Below are 17,334 nucleotides of genomic sequence, written 5' to 3' on the forward strand. Positions count from 1 at the left end.
TTTTGGGGATACTCTATATTCGGTAGTCAATATAAATTTATTGACTAACGATTATGGTAAGATTTCGGCAAAGAGTCACTGTATAATCGGAAGTCATGATAACTCTTCCTTTCCTACCGATTATCGGCTCAACCAAAATTTAAAAAAAAAAGAATTTTTGCAAAATCTCATTTTGGGGCTACTCTATATTCGATAGTCAAGATAACTTTATTGACTACCGATTATGGTAAGATTTCGGCAAAGAGTCACTGTATAATCGGAAGTCATGATAACTCTTCATTTCCTACCGATTATCGGCTCGACCAAAATTAAAAAAAAGAAGAGGATTTTTGCAAAATCTCATTTTGGGGCTACTCTATATTCGGTAGTTATATGAACTATCTTGACTACCGATTATGGTAAGATTTCAGCAAATAGTCATTGTATAATCGGAAGTCAGGATAACTTCCTTTCTTACTGATTATAAGCTTAATCAAAATTCAAAAAATTGAGAATTTTTGCAAAATCACATTTTGGGGCAACTCTATATTCGGTAGTTATATGAATTATCTTGACTACCGATTATGATAAGATTTCGGAAAAGAGAATTATTGTATAATCGGAAGTCATTATAACTTCATTTACTACCGATTATAGGCTCAACCAAAATTAAAAAAAAAAAGGATTTTTGCAAAATCTCATTTTGGGGCTACTCTATATTCGATAGTTATATGAATTATCTTGACTACCGATTATGATAAGATTTTGGCAAAGAGAACTATTGTATAATCGGAATTCATGATAACTTCATTTACTACCGATTATAGGCTCAACCAAAATTCAAAATTACAAAAAAAAAGGATTTTTGCAAAATCTCATTTTGGGGCTATTATATATTCGGTAGTTATATAAACTATCTTGACTACCGATTGTAAATAAAACTTCCGATTGTAAAGGGTAGTTTGGCCGTTAAAAAAAACGCGATTTTAAGTTACCTACCGATTGTAGATTAACCTCCCGATTATGACCTATTTTGTCCTTTTGTGTCGCCCCTAATTCTTTTTGGGTCGCCCCTAAAAATGCCAGGATTTCGAACCCCAATTAAACATCAAACACTTCACATCGCTGATTAGTTGATTCAAATCCTTACTTCCTTTTTTATGGATTCTTGCATTTTTTTCATTCCAGACACACCACCAGATAGCAAAAGGAAGAATGCTCCATATTTTCTTCTTCCTATTCTTAGAATTTTTACTGCTCGTATCACCCCATTCCCATAAATTGGTCCTAGCATCCTTAGATAAAACCCACTTAATTCCAAAACTGTCAAGGAAGTAAGTCAAGATATCAAAAACAACTTTGCAATATAGAAAAACATGCTCATTCGTCTCCACACAATTACCGCATAAGACACAGTTAGGATTTTGAACCAGGTCTGCATTATATAAACAATCAAAAGTAGGGGCGCCACTGAAACACAAAATCCAAACATGAAAAGATACCTTCAAAGGCACATTTGAATTCCACAGTTGTTTATCAGGGAAAGATAACAACCACAAGTTTCCAGAGCCGCACAAGCATTAGCCACAGAGAAAACTTCTCCAAATCTCCACTTTCTAGTGTCCTGAACATCTAACAAAGCAGGGTCCCCAATGATTTGTAACAAATTTGCTACCTCCAACATCTCATGTTCATTCAAATGTCTAGAAAAATTAAAATTCCAAACACCTTCCTGAGAAATCAAATCACTCACCATTGCGTTTTTATGTTTAGCTAGAAGATAAAGAGCAGGAAATAGTTGCTTGAGAGGGTATTCACCGATCCATCATCATCCCAGAAGTGAATGCACAAACCATATCCAATGTTCAAAATCGTACCAGATTTAACAAATTCTCTAGACTTCAAAATACCAGACCGCAAACTATGACGAACTGAATTCTTTATAAAAGACGGGAAAAAAGCTTCAGCTGAACCACCAAATTTTTGGTTGATGATCCTTCTCCACAGAGCATATTTTTCAGAACCGTATCTCCAAATCCATTTTGCATGAAGCGCTTTATTCACCAGCCGTAATTTCTTTATACCAATACCCCTCTACATTTGGGCAAAGTCACTCTACACCAAGACACCCAACTTTTCTTCTTAATGGAATTACTTGAGCCCCAAAGAAAATTCCTAATGATCTTTTCAAGTTCTTTAGATACTACCACTGGCATTTGAAAGATGGATAAACAATAAATCGGTAGACTTGACAAAACACTTTGTATTATAATAAGCCTCTGACCTTTAGATAAATAGTTTTTTTTTTTTCCATTTTTTGATGAAGCCTTTGAATTATGTCATTCCATATGAGCCTGCATTTGGATTTACTGCCAAGAGGAATGCCCAAATAATTCATTGGCAGTTGAGAAACGGAGCAACCAAAGATACCTGCACAAAAATCAGCATTGTGTAGTTGGCCTAAACCCACTGCAGTACTTTTTCTATAATTAACTTTAAGACCAAAAACAATCTCAAAACCCATCAAAATATTTTTAAGGTTCTGAATTTGAGTTTCCTCATCTTTAAGAAAAACAATTAGATCGTCAGAAAACTGAAGATGAGTTATCGCAGTACCTTGATTTGACACCGAAAAACCAGAAATAAGACCATCATCTGCCTCCTTTTTAATCATTAAAGAGAGAACTTCCGCTACCAAAATGAGCAGAAAAGGTGAACTTGGGTCACCTTGCCTAATTCCTTTCTGACTTTTGAACATCTCAGTTGCCTCTCCTTTCAATAAGACTGCAAATCTTGGAGTTGTAATGCACCACTTAATCCAGGATCTCCATTTCATACCAAAACCAAACCTAGCTAGAGTAATATCCACACAATTCCAATTTACGTTATCAAACGCTTTCTCAAGATCTACCTTGTAGATAATGGCAGTGTCTTGTTGTCTAAGCTTGGAGTGGATAAGTTCCGACGCAATTAGGATTCCATCATGAATCTGCCTACCATGAATAAAAGCTCCTTAATCCGAAATAATAGAAGGAAGCACCATTTTCATCCTCTCTGCCAACACTTTAGAAGTGACTTTATAGACACTACCAATTAGACTGATAGGTCTGAAGTTGTGAAGAGAAACTGCTCCATTACACTTAGGAATCAAAGTCAAGTTGGTGCAGTTTAATCTCCATTCAAGCATATAAGTATTCTCAAACTCCTTTACCACCAGCATTAAATCCTTTTTTTTAACATCCCATGCACATTTAAAAAATTCCATAGTAAAGCCATCTGGGCCTGGACTTTTATTAGTGCCAAAACGATTAATAACTGACTGAACCTCCTCTTCAGTGAAAGGTTTCTCCAAATTCATACTATCTTCAGCTGAAATTGTAGGCATAATAAGCTGCTCAAAGCCAGGTCTCATTTTATGATTTTCTGTAAATAAGGAAGAATAAAAGTTCTGGTTTCCGTAGCTATCTTATTTTTATCATATATTAAAGAACCATTAACCTTAAGACAAGTAATGTTGTTATACTTGTATTTAAAGCTAGCTAATTGATGAAGATAAGCAGAATTTCACTCACCTTCCTTGGCCCATTTTTCTTTAGCTCTTTGATTTGCTCTCCTAGCTATATTCATGGAAACATAAGAATGCTGTAGTTTGGCTTGCTCCCTTTCCACAACCTCCGCATCAGAAAGACCCAAAACTTCCTCCATGTTATCCAACACATCAATTGTGAGTTCCAAATTATCCAGTTGAGACTGCAAATTACCATACATGCTTTTCTGCCAAGTCTTGATAAAGAATTTTAATGCTTGAAGCTTCTTAGAAAAAATATAACTTGGCTTACCAGAAAAAACTAAAGAATCCCACCAAATTTTGAGATTATTGAGAAACTCCGGGTGATATAGGATATAGTTATCTAGCCTAAAAGGCGACTCAATTTTATCACCCGAGTTACAACACAATAATATAGGTGCATGATCTGAGATTGGTCTTCTAAGCCGTAGTTGCACAGGTGCCGGACAATGTTCACAAAATTCAGGGCATAAGAGGAATCTATCTAACCTGATAAGCAATGGAGGATGCTGAGAATCCGTCCAAGTAAATCTGCCACCGGACATTGGTAAATCAATTATAAAGAAAACTTGTTGACAAAAACTTTGAAAGATTTTCAATTACCTAAAGCACCACCCAGAATATTTCTTTCATCTGCAGAAAGTATTGCATTAAAATCCCTCACCCCCCCCCCCCCCCCGGTAACCAAGGATCATCATAAAGAATCCTAATGTCTCTCAATTCTTGCCAGAACTGATTGTAATACCCTGCATCAGAAGCACCATATACCGATTTGAATAACCAAACGAAATTATCAGCAACATTACGGAATTTGATAGAAACAGAGAAAGCCCCCAACAAATGTTCCTCCATTTGAATGATTCCTTCCTTCCACATGACGATTATCCCGTCTGAAGCACCTTCAGAAGCTAAATAGATGATAAGCTAATTAGCTTATCATCCACCAGTTCTATCTTGGACTCCTGAATTGTACAAATAGTGGGATTATTCCTTGAAATTGCATTTCGGATTGCAATCAATTTTGTATCTTGACCCAATCCCCTTATGTTCCAGCTCATAACCTTATGATCCATTAAACAAAAACTGAAGCCCTGGAACTAATTGGATTAAACACCGAATCCAATTCCAAATTTTCTGATTCAACAGCGCACTGAACAGCTTCAATTTGATCCTCCTCTTCCGCTGAAATAGGCTGATTATGATGCTCCTCATCCGGTTCGAGCATACCTAAACCATCATCATCATCATCATCTTTCAAAGGAATTTCCATGTCCATAACAGGCTTTTAATCTCTTGCAATTAACTCCTTACAAATAAATCTCATGCTTGGATGATCAGTGAAGATACCCAATCTCTTATTGAAGATCTGTTAAGCGTACATCATAGAGTCTTCCTCAAGACTCTCTGTTCAATTAGTCAGTCAGTCAGCACTAGTCTATAGGCTAGTTAATCGTTCCCTTTTGGTTAGCTATAAACTCGTTCTCAATATCAGTAACAATATTTGGTTTTATCAATAACTCTGTAACTATATTTCTGAGTATAAATAAGAGTTTAATCTCCACAAGATTGTTGTGGAAGATATTCACCAAGAATAGTGTTCTAAGTTGGTATCAGCTTGTCGATCCAACGCTTCTGCAAGAACCACAACCAAAAACAACACACAACAAAACCAAAACCCTAAAACATCAGAATGGCTTCAACATCAAGTCTTAGACAAATCCAGATACATCACCTGGTAACCCTCAAACATACAGAAACCAATCATCTCCTTTGGAAGACACAATTCAAACCTATCCTCAAAGGATATGGTCTCACTGGTTTTATTGATGGCACCAAGGTAAAGCCTGCAAGAACTCTTCCTGACAGTGATGATATCAACCCAGGCTTTACAGAACATGAGGCTTGTGATTCACTGCTGGTTGGATGGCTAAACTCCACTCTTACACCTGAAGTGCTAGCTGAAGTTGGTGGACTGGATACGGCTAAGCAAGTTTGGGATAAGCTAGAGAGCCATTTTACACCAAAAACCCTTGCACATCAGGTGAATCTAAAAAGGCAACTTCATTCACTACAGAAAGGTAATAAATCTCTTAAACAATTTCTGCAAGAATCTAAGAATTTATTTGAGCAGCTTACTGCATCTGGATGCACGGTTTCAGATGATGAGAAGAAACAGGCCATTAGTAATGGTCTAAATCAATCTTATGACCCAATTGTAACATCCTTGAGCACTGCTGAAAACCTGACTATAGATAGCTTCTATACTCATTTACTAACCTTTGATATGCGGTTAGAGCAACAGTTACAGTCTTTGTAGCAACCTTTGGCTAATGTTGCTGTTTCAAGCAGCAGGCCTGATCAGAGGCGTTTTAACAATCATGGGAATCAATATCCATACAATAATAACCAGAACAACAGGAGGAAAAACAACAACAATCCAAGAAACTACAACAACACTCAGCAGCAACCACGAGGTAATCAGGGAGATCAGGTCTGTCATATTTGTAAGAAGAGAAATCACACGACAAATCGGTGCTGGTTTCGATATGAGAAAGGTAGTGACAATCAACGTCAACCTGCAACATACGTAGCTTTACCAGGTGGTCAGAATGATAATGGTTGGGTAATGGACACGGGAGCTACTCATCATCTTACTGCATATTTGAGGAATCTCACTATACCTCATGAATATGATGGTACTAAGCAAGTACACGTTGGTAATGGTAATGCACTCAACATTGCCAATGTTGGTAATGCCTCATTCCTCTATAAGTCAAGATCTTTTGTTTTAAACAACATTTATCATGTTCCACAAATAAAAACAAACTTGCTGTCAGTTACCCAATTCTGCAAAGACAATGATGTATTTTTTGAATTTCACACTTCTTACTTTGTTGTGAAGGACAAGCAAACGGGGGAAACACTGCTGCGGGGGCTGAATAGGAATGGTCTCTACATCTTTTCGGGCATAGACATGTTAGCACCCTCAATAAAGCCGCAGGCTCATGTCTCCTCTACTCTACCACTGTGGCACCAACGTCTGGGTCACCCAATGTTGCGTACGGTCTCCATAATTTGTCATCAATATTCAATTCCTGTCTTAAGTAATAGTTTTGATTTCTGTCACTCCTGTCATGTTAGTAAAAGCAGGAAACTACCTTTCTCTCTTAGCAAAACTGTTTATAACAAGCCTTTAAGCTTGATAGTCTCTGATATTTGGGTTTCACCCCAGCTGTCTAGACTTGGTTATCGTTATTATATTCTTTTTATGGATGTTTATTCTCATTTTACATGGATATATCCTCTTGTCCAACGTTCTGATGCATTGCATACATTCATTCTCTTTCGAAAGCAAATTGAAAATCTTACAGACCATAGCATTAAGGTTTTTCAATCTGATAATGCTCTAGAATACAAAAAATTCACATCTTACCTGAATGCGTCTGGAATCCAACATAGGTTTTCTTGCCCACATACTTCACCTCAGAATGGAATTGCAGAATGTCGCATACGTCATGTAACTGAGTCGGGTTTAGCTCTATTGATTCATGCACACATGCCTCAGTCCTTTTGGGCTGATGCATTGTCTACATCTTGCTATCTCATTAACAGACTCCCGAAATACAAAACTGAGAAAATTACTCCTCTTGAACTCCTATTTAAAAAGCAACCAGATTACACCTTTCTAAGAGTTTTTGGATGCTTAGCATATCCCTGCCTTCGCCAATACAATAAACATAAACTTGAGCCACGTTCACTTCCATGTGTTTTTATAGGATATAGCAGTGCACACAAAGGTTACATGTGTCTGCATTGTGAAATAAATAGAATCTATATTAGTCGTCATGTTCGTTTTGAAGAGAGATCATTCCCTTTCATGCCTATTCCACAGCAGCTGCCGTCGTCTTGTTCAGGTATAAATCCCACTTGTACTAGTGTAATATTTTCTCATCCTTTTAGAAAACCAAATATCTCAGCAGCTCAAGAATCTGGTACTCAGCACTCACTTGTTCACAGTGATTCACCTGCTAGCCTACCAACAGTGTTGTCTACTGACAGTGCATCTTCATATGCTCAAGAATCTCCAGTTTCTACAGCAGGATATGGACCCACTCAATGTTTCTCAGGCAAACTCAAGCAGATCTTTAGACTTAAATCATCATATACAACACAATGTTCAGCACGAAGTTGAACAGCCTATGCAGCAAGTTGCAGTCATTCATCCCATGGTTACAAGGGCTAAGGCAGGTATCTCAAAACCCATTCAAAAATTGTGCTTGACAGCTACGAAGCATCCTCTTCCTGAATCTGATTTCATGGAGCCAACATGCTTTTCTACTGCGAACAAAGATCCACAGTGGAGAAAACCTATGGATGATAAAATCAATGCTCTCATTCAAAATGGTACGTACTCGTTGGTTAAGTATGAGCCTGGCATGAATGTAGTTGGTTCCAAATGGGTATTCCGTGTTAAGCAAAACCCGGATGGGAGTATTGAAAGACGCAAAGCACGTTTGGTTGCAAAAGGCTTCAATCAACAGGCTGGTGTTGATTACGGAGAGACTTTCAGTCCTGTTGTAAAGCCATGTACTATTCGGCTTGTATTATCACTTGCTGTGATGAATCATTGGCAGCTGAAAAAATTGGATGTTGAGAATGCCTTTTTACATGGAAGTTTGGAAGAAGATGTCTTCATGACGCAACCGCCTGGATATGTAGATCCAAATTTTCCCAATCATGTTTGTATGTTGCACAAGTCGCTTTATGGTCTTAAGCAGGCTCCCCGTGCTTGGTTTTCGAAGCTCTCCAATCACTTGTTGCATCTTGGGTTTAAAGCATCAATTTCTGACAGTTCTTTATTTATACTGCTCTCTGACTCTTACACAATTTATGTGTTGGTATATGTTGATGATATAATAGTCACAGGGTCGAATCCAAGAATGATTACCAAGCTCATTGCAGATCTCGGAAAATCCTTTGCTATAAAAGACATGGGTGATTTGTCGTTCTTTTTGGGTGTTGAAGTTCTCAGGAAAGGATCAGAAATTGTTTTAACTCAACGCAAGTATGTAACTGATCTTCTGCGTCGAACAAGGTTGGATGGTGTTAAACCAGTGACGACACCTTTAGCCTCAAATGTCAAGATTCAGAAAGTTGGCTCAGAGAAGTTTGCAGATCCAACATTGTATCGCAGTGTTGTTGGTGCACTTCAATATTTGCATCTGACACGGCCTGACATTTCAGTGACAGTTAATAAAGTGTGTCAATATATGCATGAGCCGTTTGTGGAGCATTGGGAGCTAGTGAAAAGGATTATCCGTTATCTAAAACATACTATTGACTTTGGTTTACATCTGAGATCGTCCAAGGACTTCTCTTTACATGCTTATTCTGATGCAGACTGGGCAGGCAGTTTAGATGACAGAAGGTCTACAAGTGGGTATTATGTATACTTTGGTGGAAATTTAATCTCATGGAGTGCCAGAAAGCATAAGACTGTCTCTAGGTCGAGCAAGGAGGCTGAGTATAGGGGTGTTGCAATTGCAACCTCTGAAATTATTTGGATTCAGTCATTACTTAAGGAACTAGGTATTGATGCATCATCTCCAACATTGTGGTGTGATAATCTTGGTGCGACGTATCTCACTGCAAATCCTGTCTTCCATGCACGAACTAAGCACATAGAGATCGACTATCATTTTGTGCGGGAGAGGGTAGCTGAAAAGCAGTTACAGGTGCGGTTCATATGTTCTAAAGACCAACTAGATGATATATTTACGAAGGGGCTCTCTTCTCCTAGGTTTCAGTACATACGAGACAAGTTGCACATTCGTCCACTCAAGTACAACTTGAGGGGAGGTGTTAAGCGTACATCATAGAGTCTTCCTCAAGACTCTCTGTTCAGTTAGTCAGTCAGTCAGCACTAGTCTATAGGCTAGTTAATCGTTCCCTTTTGGTTAGCTATAAACTCGTTCTCAATATCAGTAACAATATTTGGTTTTATCAATAACTCTGTAACTATATTTCTGAGTATAAATAAGAGTTTAATCTCCACAAGATTGTTGTGGAAGATATTCACCAAGAATAGTGTTCTAAGTAGATCAATTGAGCTTCAATTTTATCATTCAAATCAGCAGCGACATCAGGGCTCTCTGAATTTTCTCGATATGAGGATGGAAAAGAAGATGCAATAATCCTCTGTGACGTACTTTCACAAGAGAAAGTAAATTCTTGACTGATATCCAACGGGTTAGCATTCATCCGATCACGAACAGGTGGAGGGATACCTATTAAAGACATCGAAATTGAAGTTATGTTTCCCCTCTAATTATACACAACTTGCTCTATCGGGCTTTGTTTGACTGGTTCATGGCATGAGTTCCCATCAAAATGGTAGGGCCGAAATCGACGTTAGAAGAAGAAAACACCCCCCCACCATCTGGCCCATATCATGTTCCAGTCCATCAATATTGGTCGGGTCATGAGCAAGAGTTCCCATCACATTGGTAGAGCCGATACCCGTAGGTAACACTCCCCCCATCTGGCTCATATAGCGATCCGAACCTTTAACCGATTTTTTCTTATGTACCGTGACCCAAGGGATGCAAATTTCATCAGTATTGTTTGATGTAATAATAGGTTTGGGTTGGTTATTCCTTATATGATCCGCAGAAATTTTTCTCGAAACCTTATTTAAATTCCTTACCGCTGAATTTTACGTGGAGGAAGATTTTGAATTTGAAGACTGCAAATTCTTCAACGAGAAGTTAGCCTTGGAAGATGTTGATTGCGAATCTGTCGAGCTTGAGTTGTGGCAAGAAATTTTTGACTGAGAAGATCTGTTTGACTGATACTTCTCCATCCTGACCAATACAGACTTGAGTTTCTGATGATCATGGTGATTCTGATCTAAACTGTCTTGAATCCACTCAAAGCTCAAACAATAGCCATTAAAATTAGCAGCTACTGGGATTTTACCGAGCTCAGCAACTACTTTTATCTTACAACAATTTAGCCTCTCAAAATTAATAGTAGATTTATGTATGTCTATCACTTTTCCCCAAGAACGAACAATTGAATGGAAAGACTGTGAGTTCCACATATGTAATGGAAGACCACGAATACCTAAACCAATGTTCATTATCCGAAACTACGGACTTGTTAATGAGACCGTCTTCAGTTTTCCATTGTCTCAGGGAAATTTTAGATTTACCGATACTGATAATCTTCTCCTCTTTGAAATATGAATAAACATCTTTGGACCTAGCATAGAAAAAAGCTTTCTTACCATTGATGCAGCGAAGATTTAATTTTCCAGTCCAATGAAATTTTTTCATCAAACCCACTGACAACTTATGCCAACCAGAATGAAATTTAAGAACCTCTACCGCTATACCAAATTCCCCTAATGATGACATCTGCTGACGTAAAGTTGAGTCAAGTACTGGAAAATCACCACACCCTTGTGAGAAAGAGGTTTCTTGTTTTTTAGATAGTAGAACTGAAACCCAAAAATATTTCCAGATTACACCACCGTCTCCTGATGGCATACACACAAATCTTTGTCTAGAGTCAGTCGCAGAATCAAACCTTGAAACTTTCAGATAAGATCCAAATTTATTCGACAACATGTCAATTAAAGCTACCACCTGATCAAACCTGCGAGTCCATTTTAGAGGTTTTTTTGTTAACCAATTAGCTGCTTCGAAAGTCACCTCATGAATCCAAAAAATTGCAGACTCGGGAATCAAGATCCAATTACTAACACCTTTGTATCTTTCCAAAACCCTAAGATCCTTAGAATTTCCTTTAGAAACCCATGAGAGATCAAACGATTTGGATTGAAGAATAATCGAAGAACAAAAAGACATGATGAAAAACTTCTAACAAAGGCAGAAGAAATCTCTACTAACCAATAAATCACGACCCCAAGGGGAAGGATCAAAGATCCTTCCTTGGACGGCGTTGAAGTTCAGTTAGCACACTCCTAAAATGATTCGATCACAAAATGATGAAACGATTAGAAGGCTGATATTTGTAGAGAAGATCGCCATGTTTGAAGATTAAGCAGTTGGAGAACCATAGATTTTTCATTATGGTTCTTTTCTTTTTTCTTTTTGCATTCTGCCTTTGATTAGGTTTAGAGCTGTGTAATTGAATCACTGGATAATTGAGATATGATGCCACCAAACTGGGTATTTAACTATAGTTAAATATCCTATTTTTATGGAAACCGTAGTATTTTTGCCGGATATTTTCGAATACGAAAAATCTAATACCAGAAGTTCCCACACAAACCCAACTCTCTCTCTCCTCTTTCACCTCTCTTTACAGAGGAAAAAAACTTCTCACCGGTAATATTTCCGGCTCAGATCTAATCCTTTTGGGGCCGGATCTGAGCGGGATCTTGTTTTCTTTTTCTTGTTCAAGGTCAGATCTTTTTTCTTAGCTAGTTTTATTATGGTTTTCTCTTACCTTCTGAGAGGTTTATCTCGGTTTTAATAGCCGTTCTTGTGTTATATGGGTTTTAAAATCACTTGAGATGATTTTCAACCACGAAAACTTCATCATTGTTAGCTCCGGCGACGAAATCTTCACCGGAATCTTCATCAACTATTTACCCAGCGACGGAAATTTCATGATTGATGCTTTTGACGACGAAATCTCCATCACAAGTTTGAAGAAATTTGAGCAAATCACTTCAACTTTTGGAGCACATCTTTATGAAGAAGAAAAACACACAAAATGGTTGGAAAATACTTCCGAGAAAAACCATTATTCCTCCGACTTGATCGGTTCTTATTCATGCTTGTATTGGTTCTACACCGGCAATCCTTCTCTTTCTCTTGTCGGATTTCTTAGTATACTTGTATGGCGTGTCTATTTGTATTTCCTTAATTTTGATTTTAAACCCATTGTAACCTTGAATTTCCATTAATGAAAAGGTTCTTTGTATCAGAAAAAGAAAAAGAAGAAAAAAGAAGTTCCCACACAATCTTTCTTTTTCGCGCCAAAAGGGAATATTTCGTATCTTTTATTCTTTTGGGAAACCTAGAGTTTACAATCTATAAATCTGAAATACGAAGTTGCGCTTGCAGAAATACAATCACCAAAACAAAGCTTCTTAAGACATCTCGCAGACCTAGTACTACTGGTAATTTTTCTGACTGATAATAAACATATCTTAATTTTATTACGACTCTGTTATAGAAATACAGCCTTTCGACTTTGTTCTAATAATACAAAGATCTATAATCTTAATCATGTGTTTTTTTCTTAGAATCATTTAGTATCACTACAGGAAAAATATACATCTATAACTGTGGTTTTACAACTCTTTGCTAAAAGTCGTAGAACGTCTCATGTTTTACAACTTTTTCCAAAGGAAGAGTTGTAGAATGGCATCACTACCAACCCCTAGGGACAAAGAGTTGCGACAAGAAAACAAGCGACAACTCTTTAAGCAAAATAGTTGTGACAACATTTTAGTTTTAACAACCTTTTTCCGGAAATGTAGTGAATAAGCCTATCACAATTTTACGCAAAAGTTGTTGAAGAAAAACAAAATATGATGATAAAAAATAGTGTCGCGGGGATTCGAACATAAACCTACTCTATGTTACATCTTTACACTTCACAAGTTTGGGTTTTTTGTGCTTTTATTTAATGAAAATGGACAACAACAACTGTTATAAGAGTTTTAAAGTAAAAAGATATGATGTTAGAAAATGAGGTTGGGGTGATTTGATCCTCAGCCTCTTGCATGCAAGTCCACACCATCAACCATGCATACACTATCACAATACTGTTTTTGTGGTCCTTTTTTATGCTAACATTTGACCACTTTTATAAGAGTTGTAAAAATAAAATTTCATGTTCAAAAATGAGGCCCAGGTGACTGAGCCGCAAACAACGTGAAGCCTTTCCTGTAAAAAAAAAAGTGGAGGAGAAGAGTTTATGAAATGGATAAGGATAAGATAAGAAGAGAAAAAAACAATTAAATGGACGGTTAGAGATTGAAAAAAAATAATTAAAGGGATTTTCTACAATCCCTTTCGCAACCTTTAATAAAGGTGCTAAATTTTATGCACTTTAGTTAAATTTTTATTCACTTCTTTAAAAAAAAAATTTGTTCTGCTAAAAACTATTTTAGTATGCACTTATGCTAAATTTTCTCTATTCTGATAAAAACAATTTTGGGCATAAACACTAAATTCTAGTAATTTAGACTTTTTATGATTGGGTAGAAATATCCGTTCTGATAAAACGATTTTGGGCATAAGCATATGAAGTTAAAACTATTTTGGGCACAAAACTATTTCTGTAGAAATATTCGTTCTGATAAAACTATTTTGTGCATAAACTTACTAGTTTGTATGCCGTTATACCACATTTGAAGTTCGAATCAACAATGAGTTTCATATTTATCAATTTCGATGATGTATCATGCTAAGTTTGAATTCAGAACTCTCACAGAGCTTCTAGGTTCATAGTTAGGTTCATAGTTTGTATGCCGTTATACCACATTGAAGTTTGAATCGACACAGAGCTTCATATTTATCGATTTTGATGATGTAATCATGCGAAGGTTGAAGTCAGAACCCTCCCGGAGGTCCATGGTTCATAGTTTGTTTGTTGTTATACCGAATTTGAAGTTCAAATCGACACTGAGCTTCATATTTATCGATTTCGATGATGGATCATGCTAAGTTTGAAGTCAGAACCCTCCCGAAGCTTCATGGTATATAGCTTGTCATAATATCGAATTTGAAGTTCGAATCGACACTGAGCTTCATATTTATCGATTTCTATGATGTATCGTGCAAAGTTTGAAGTAAGAACCCTCTCGAAACTTCATGGTTCATAATTGTTTGTAACAACCCAAATTTCGGGCCTGGATTTCAACCCAAATCCAAAACCCAAAACCCAAAATCCAAAATGCTACCTTAAATATCAGGCCCTGACTTCCATACTTGTCCCAAGTCCAAACGACTAATTCTTTGTTTAATCTTTATTTATGTTTAATTCAGAAATTCTGTTGCAGCGGATACATGAAAATTCTTTTCGGAACATCTAACCGTTAATTTTACGTGATTTTTAATTTACATGAACCCTAAAGAAATATACTTTATCAGAAAAATTAATTTCACCGTTAAAAGTTCCAGATTAAATCCAAAATAATTACGTTTTTAAGAAAGATTCATAAAACAGAAACTGACGCCAGGTCACTCAAATAATTTTACCGAGTCCAATACGAATCCATAAATTATTATAATTATATATTCTGAATCCTAACTTATCGCCTTTCCAGTAATAAAATTGTTAGGATTTTTAGTTTATCTTAAATACCTTTTGACCATAGTCAAACGAGTAGTTGACCAGTACTGCAGAAACGCACAACAGTGACGATTCGTTTTAGAAAAATCATATCAATTCACTCACAACTTCAAATTTTCTTTGGTCGATCATTATGAAAAGATAAAAGAACCATATTTGAGTTTTCAGTAGACTCTAAAGGCTAAAACATGACATAGAATATTTAAAAAAAATAGACAACTTCAGTAAAATTGAATCTGACAGAAAACGTCTGATCCTTGTACAGTGAAAACAATTGATTTAAAAATACTTCTGGAACTCAGAAAATTATGAAATTTTTATATGTACATATTGAGATATTTTTACATGTAAAATAAAAAAATGAGACAAAAACGTATTATATAATAATTATGATATACAGTCAAACTGACATGATCCAGAAATTTCCATTATTCAATCAAATAGAGTAGTCTAAACAAAGCATTGTTTTCTTTGGTTATACATTAACCCAATAATCTTTAAAGATTTAATAACCAATAAATAACTAATTAAATCATCTAAAAGAGTTTATGATATTTTATTACAATCCCAATCATAAATCCTATGCAAACTACTAATAATAGCACCAAAACCGATCTCTACGCTTTTCCGCCATTAACTCCTTGTGGTGCCATAAAATCTGGAATTTTTTGTCATTAAACAACGTGAGTTGTGACACCCAGTAGGAAAAGAAGCAACAAAACATTTTATCAAACATTTTCAATTCTTTTTAAAACAACTAGCATGGTTAATAGCATCACAAATACATGGAAACACCACATCCATAAGAACAATCAAATCAATCACATCAAATCCGCTCGCCCCAGGGAGCCCCACGTGGGTTTAGGGAACAAAACCGTTCCCAAGGATATCTCGTATCCCATCATAGTTGTTTTTAAGAATCACAATCTATGGACCGCAGTCCAACATACATAATCATACACACAACATCGATTATCATTCATATATGAATCAAAACTTACAAAATAACATTAATTAAAAGAAACTTAAATAAAAAGAAGGTTTTTGATTGTGTTGCGCCTACCTCAATTGCTAGCAAATAATCCTATGGAGAACAATAATGAGATCAATAACCAACTAATAACAAGGCCGCTCCAATTCTACGAACTAATCACCGCCGTATTATTTTTTTTGTTTTCTACTGGAAGAACTTTTTTTTCTTCTGTGTTATATATTTATAGTATACTAAACCTAAAAGGATTACTAATGACCTAAACTTTGTGGTCGACACTATATGCTAAACTACAAGGTCTCCTTGAATCTTAGGCCCAAAAGAAACGAATGAATATTATAACTTTTGTAAGGCCCATTAACGAAAGAAATGACTAATACTTATTAGGCCCATTAGAAAAATCCATAGCCGTACAACTACAACAAAAAATCAAAGAGGATAAAACCACATGTTACTGCAATATCATTTCAGGAAATGACTATACTACCCTTATTTCATGAAATGACAAAACTACCCTTATATACTAAATGACAAAAAATGCCCTTGAAATTCGAATCGACACTGAGCTTCATATTTATCGATTTCTATGATGTATCGTGCAAAGTTTGAAGTAAGAACCCTATCGAAACTTCATGGTTCATAATTGTTTGTCGTTATACCAAATTTGAAGCTCAAATCGATACTAAGCCTCATATTTATCGATTTTGATGATGTATCATGCTAAGTTTGAAGTCAGAACCCTCCCAGAGCTTATTGATTCATAATTTGCATGCCTTTATACCACATTTGACGTTCGAATCAACACTAAGCTTCATATTTATCAATTTTGATGATGTATCATGCTAAGTTTGAAGTCATAACTCTCACGGAGCTTCTAGGTTCATAGTTTGTATGTCGTTCTACCACATTTGAAGTTTGAATTGACACAAAGCTTCATATTTATCGATTTCGATGAATCATGCTAAGTTTGAAGTTAGAACCCTTCCGGAGGTCCATGGTTCATAGTTAGTTTGTTGTTATACCGAATTTGAAGTTCCAATCGATATTGAGCTTCATATTTATTGATTTCGATGATGTATCATGCTAAGTTTAAAGTCAGAACCCTCTCGGAGCTTCATGGTTCATAATTTGTTTGTCGTTATACCAAATTTGAAGTTCGAACCGACACTGAGCTTCATATTTATCGATTTCGATAATGTATCATGCTAAGCTTGAAGTCAAAACCCTCCCGAAGCTTCATGGTACATAGTGTGGGCATCTTGCCACCAACCTCTTATATCTCTCCAAATATTCATATAGAGACTCCCCAGACATCTGTCCTTACGAACAGATGCTGCTTTGGGAGCAGGAAAATACTTCTCCAGAAATAACTTTTTCATCTCGCTCAATGTTGTAATACTCCCTGGGGGAAGAAAATACAACCATTCTTCTGCTAAGCCTGTCAATGAGAACGGGAAGG

The sequence above is a fragment of the Papaver somniferum genome, chromosome 7 (assembly GCF_003573695.1).
Source record: "Papaver somniferum cultivar HN1 chromosome 7, ASM357369v1, whole genome shotgun sequence".
Lineage (NCBI taxonomy): Eukaryota > Viridiplantae > Streptophyta > Magnoliopsida > Ranunculales > Papaveraceae > Papaver > Papaver somniferum.